The 5609-nt window shown below is 40.4% G+C and overlaps 1 pseudogene; it reads right to left on the bottom strand.

Moving 5' to 3' along the window:
* Positions 1-3361: 3361 nt before the first annotated feature.
* LOC111741741 lies at positions 3362-3480 on the bottom strand (annotated as a pseudogene).
* Between the last annotated feature and the right edge of the window lie 2129 nt (positions 3481-5609).

The raw sequence follows: 5609 nt of genomic DNA, 5'->3' as shown, positions 1-5609 counted from the left end.
TTTTGTACTTTGTGGATAATTCTGTTTTTCTGAAAATCCATGGCATTTTTTATCTTTGACATTTAAAACATTAGCTGTTTACATGCACTTATTGAACAATTTTTGTCAATTTTGTTTTTGTCAGTTTTGCTAGGGTCTTCTTATCTGAAGAAACATTTTTCTTCAACTCAAGAAAACTGTATTCTCTTCTCCAAATATTGCTTCTCTTCCATTTATTCTGGAATTTTCTTTCAGACTTTGGAGCTTTAGTCTCCGTCTCTCTTATCTGTTTTTCTTAAACTACTACTACATAGGCCTCAGGGTAAACGTGTTTATACTTTGAATTTGAACCTTCCAAGAACAATTCACCTTCTGGTGAAAGCTGAAGCAGCAGTCAGCAGTTAATGCCATCAGCAGCTATCTCCCCCCTTCTAATGTGCACCAAATAAAATGCGTGCAAGTCAGAGAGAGAGGTGAAGTTTTTGAGGCTCTAGGTGGAACTGGGTGGGGGCTGGGAGTACTAACCACTGTTTCTTTGGCTATGGAACTCTCCGTTGCTTCTCACAGCCGTGACCCCTGCCAGTTCACCTCCAGTCACATCCGGGCAAAGCAGCGGTTTGCGCAGGCGCACAGGAAGAAGGCCGCGTGGGCCGTGCGTGTAGTCCAGGTGTGCGCATGTGCGGAAAGTGGCGCGAGGAACTGACCCAAGTTTGTCATTTCCAGGAACGTTGAGCTGCTTCCCCAACTGTAGCAGCTGCTCTTCGCACCAAAATGGATTAATTCTCTGTCTGAGTTAATTTAATTATTAGAATAATCTGTCACTGCTAAAACATTAATTAGAAAACTGGATCTTAATTGAGGAGGATTTTTTTTTAACCTTCCATGTTCAGAAAAAAGAAAGGTTGTTATGACTAACAAAGATCTTATCAGAGATTTATTTCTAAAAGCATTTTCCAGATGACATTAACATGCCAGTGTGGAGTATTTTCAGAATATTAAGTAATGAAAATATATTACTGTTATTAGGAGGACAAATAACACTTTAGTTTTAAAAGTACAGTATAGTAGGTCCTCAAATAACGTTTTGTTCAATGTCATTTTGTTTAACATTGATGAGAAAAAAAAACTTGATTCCTGGCCAGAGCCACTGTCTGTCTGTATGGAGTTCGTGCCTTCTCCCCATGTCTGTGAGGGTTTTTCCTGGGGACTTCCGTGTCCTGCCATGTCCCAAAGATGTGCGTGTTAGGTGAGTTGCAGTGTCTATATTGTCACAGTCTGAGTGAGTGTGATAGAAGGACACGCTATCCAGGTGGGGTTCGGCCTGACTCTCTGAGCTATTGAGAAGGGCTCCAGTCACCTGTGTCCCTGAGCTGGAATAAGGGGTGTGGAAAATCATTCTCTTACTTTATTCATCTTCCATAAATGTATGTATAGCTCATATTTATTTCACTGTTTCATATTAGAAGTGCTTTATGTCTTTATGTAGAAGTTTGGTGATGTTTTTGTGACCTGAACTATGCTATAGAAACTTAACTCTTGTTGATATCAATTAGCCTAGGGTCAAATTGGTTTTGTTTTACCTTATTTCACTTAAAGTTGCAGTTTTCAAGAGCCTGTCAACAATGTTAAGTGAGGACTTACCATATAAATCCTTACCAGTTAAGGTAAAACTATGCTATAACAATTAAATCCAAAATCTCGGTGGCTTTAAAAAAATAAAAATTTATTTCTTTTTCATGTAAGGTCCAAAGGGGGATTTCTGATAGGCAGTGACATTCTTCCAAGTGGTGATTCTGGCACCCAGGCTTCTCCATCTTCCACTCAGACTCTGCCATTTTCAACATATGGCGTCCAGGGTCAGGGGGCAATGGGAAAGAGTATGGAGGATGTAGCTGGGAGGACTTTAACGGGCCAGGCCTGGAATTCATCTACTTCTGTCTGACATTTCATGACCAGGATGCAGTCACATGACCACACCTAACTGCAAGGGTAGCTGGAAAATGTGGGTGCGGACGAGGAGAGGGGTTTGATCACCAGCTAGCCAGTCTATGCCAAGAAGATTCGATTTTCTGTGTCTCCTTTATCAATTCCTACAGGCCTCGTATGTGAGATGTTATGGTTATAATCATGAACCTGCACTACAAAAGACTTAGCTGTCAAAAGGAAAACCTTATTGAATTAACGTGTGGTGCTTACTAAAACATGAAACCAAGGGTTGAAAAAATGAGTTTTTAAGTTCATACCGAGTTGGACAAAAATTAAATGAAATAAAAATACACTTGTTTATTGAGATTTGCTGCTAATTCAAATCTGGTGTCATCATAACACAGAGAGCTGTCAATTTAATTCATGCCTGAAAAATCAGAAGAGTTGATTTGTACCATGGATACTAAGAAATGCTATGGCACAAATAAATGTTGCCACTTACTGCTTGACAAAGGCAGCCTGCCCCCTCAAAAGTCACTGAGGTAGAGGCAATGAAATGTGATTGTGATTGAATGACTCGGGAGAGGGGCTGGGTAGGGAATCACAAAACTGAGAAGAGAAAGGACAGTGTAGGAGTGGAGTTGTGTGATGAAACCTAAGAAGTTGCTGGCTAGTTCCAGAACAGTCGATGTGAAGGCATTTTAGGTAAATGTAGAGCCAGAGTTTTGTGAGAAAAAAAAGAAGGGTCTAGAAAAACAAGCCTTATATATCTGTAGCCGAATGAAGTGAGAAAGGTGGAACTGTTTTTCTGTCTGTATCAAATTCAAATCCACTGAATTTGTAAAGCTGCAAACAGCTCTCTGTTTATGATGAATGAGGTCAGGGAATCTCATGGGCTGTATGCAAATGAAAGGAAGCATTTGGAAAGTTGTCTTATTTCCTCCTGTAGTGTCATCTCCAGAGAGATGCCTTTGTGTGAGGTGAGTTCACAAGGCAGCCTTTCCTGAAAGAGGCAACGTGCAATGATAAGAGCCACCATTACTGAGCATAGAGCCTGGACCAGGTCCGCTGCTAGGCACTTACCCATGTTATCCCCATTGCAGAGGAATGTTTTTGAAAGAAACTAACTTGCCAATTGTATTTCTTTTTAAAACATTTTTTTCTGATGGTGCTAAATGAATAAGATATGTTAAACCACATTAAACAGTAGCAATTTTGGAGGGATAGCCAACCCTGTTCTCTAAAAAGCGATAGCAGGTAGTTTGCAAAAGACAGATATAGTCAAAACATAAAAAATAAACTTATTTTAATATGTTAAAAATATTAAAATAGGTTGATTTGGATTGAGCAGTTTTTGCTACTTCCTGGAGAGACTTTCTAAAGAATTCATTAGTGACTGGAAAACATTTTGAAGAAAGTTATTGCCCGAGCTCTACATATTTCTTCTTTTTTTTAACGCCTACAGTGCCCAGTCTTCCTAGGTGGTCTCCCATCCAAGTACTAACCAAGTCCAACCCTGCTTAGCTTCCAAGATCAAGCGAGATCAGGCTTTTTATGGGTGGCATGGCTGTAGACTAAATATTTCTTTATTTTGGATACGGCACTAAGTCTATAAGAGAGTAAAAGCATGGTCATTGCTTGTCTGGAGTCTTCAGTTTGGAGAGGAAAAATGGTGATCCTCAAGCAGTAGAATCATTCGTTGAGCCTTAAAAACTGCTGATGCCTGGGTCTCACCACTAGAGATTCTGATGTAATGAGCCCAGGATGTGTAGCCCAGGTTGAGACCTTTTGCAAATGGACATGCAAGAAGTGGCTGGAGCACAGGAGAAGGGGGGATTATTTTGACCAGGGGGCAATAGGGTGCGAAGGCTTTGAGCTAAGATTCGAAGGATGAATAGGACTTTCCCAGGCACAGAAATCGGGGAAGTCACTTTGAGAAATGGTATGTGTGAAGGACTAAAGACAGGAGAGAACATGGCATCTGGGGGGTGGGAGGTGTTGCCCTTAATTAGTATTGTTGGGGTGTGACAGGCAATGGGAAAGGGGGTGGGGGAGATGAGTCAGAAGCTAGATCACAGATGTTGTTTAGGCCAGGCCAATAAGGTTAAGGTTGACTTCATAGGCGGTGGAGAGCTAGTGAGGAATTTTGAGCAAGATGAGATCTGAGAATATGGGGAAACCATTTGGTTAATCAAATTCCCTGCGTGCTTTTATACCATGCTTCTCTCTCAGATCAAGGGGAGAAACTCCTTTAAAAGCGCTCATAAACAAAGGACAGGACAGTGAGTTTGTATCTGTACGAAATTGTCTTGGTTGAAAATGTGACAATTATATAGGTAGGAATCTCATGAGATCCCAGAGATTTGTGGGATTCATGGAGTGTAGGCTAAAACAGAGGACATTAACTCAGTAAGCCTTAAATATAACAGGTCCAGGAAGTGGCAGTGAAAAAACTTCTGGTCTATTCTTTGACAAAACTGTTAAAATGGTTACCCTGGAGTCATGACCTTTTTCAGGAGACTAACGAGTTTCTTAATCGTTGGCCCCAAAGGAGGACCGTTTTAAAGTGCCTGTGCCTTTGCTGGCCAGCAAGGGTGGACATTCAGATCCGAAAGATTTTAGGACCTGACTTTGATGATTACTCCCCACCCCCGCCCCCAAAAAAACATTATAAATGATGCATACAGCTTCTGCTTCAAGTGGAGAGAAGAATTAAGGATGGCCTTGCATCTAAATCGGAGATGTCCATTGGCACAGTCACTCTCAAGCTGAACAGTGAAGAAATCATACCCACAGCATTTGCTAAATAAGAGCAAAGAAAATCATCATGCAATTCACCTATTTCTCCTGTTTGGCTGCCACGTGAGGCCCCTTCCCAGCCCAGCAAACAAGTTTGTTATATATCATGCAGGCAGGACAATGAAAGTAATCAGAATGATAAGACTTTTTCTGTTACTTCAACATCTTTAAAAATAATGAATATTTTACTTTTCTAATTTTTCTCCCTAAGCCTAGAATTTTAAAACTGAAATCAATACAAGAAAATAAATCTTATTTAAATGGGTGGGGGGCGGGAGGGGAGTGGGGTTAGATTAGAACGTGAGAGCAAATTCTGCCACCATTGTTTGGAGATGAGCCCTCAGTGACAAGACGCAGATGTGCGTTACTCCAGCATACCAAATGTTAGTTGCTATCTGAATATTTTTCAAAGGCTATTCCAGCGTGCTGGAGACCGATAATTTAAACCGTTTTTACAAAAAAAAATCAAGACTGTTACGGTCAAATAGCTATTAAGCCCGAATATAGGGCAAGAACAGACTCTATAAAATGGAAATTCATGGGCTCCATGGGCCCAGATGGAAGAGAATTACACCCTTATGTTCATCAACCTCTAACTGACAATTGGTTAGCATTTTCTTTCACTGTGCATGGAGCCCGCACAGAGTTTTAGCGATCTCTATAATTTTGCTGCCAATAGAAACCACAGATATTTTCTTATCACGGTAGAGTTGTTGCAGATAGCTCAAAATTTCATTCCTTCTCGTTGCTACTCTGAAAGTACAATTACTATTAGACCTCAGGCAGCTCTTATTTGTAACACTTTAATTAAGAAGCATATAACTGAATTTTAATATAAGTGGTTTTCTTTGTAGACTCATGCATTTTCTTTATGAATTTAAATACTTACTCTGAGAAGGGTCCTG

This window comes from Pteropus vampyrus, unplaced genomic scaffold (assembly GCF_000151845.1).
Source record: "Pteropus vampyrus isolate Shadow unplaced genomic scaffold, Pvam_2.0 Scaffold81, whole genome shotgun sequence".
NCBI classification, from domain to species: Eukaryota; Metazoa; Chordata; class Mammalia; order Chiroptera; family Pteropodidae; genus Pteropus; species Pteropus vampyrus.
This window is presented reverse-complemented; position numbering and strand designations above follow the sequence as displayed.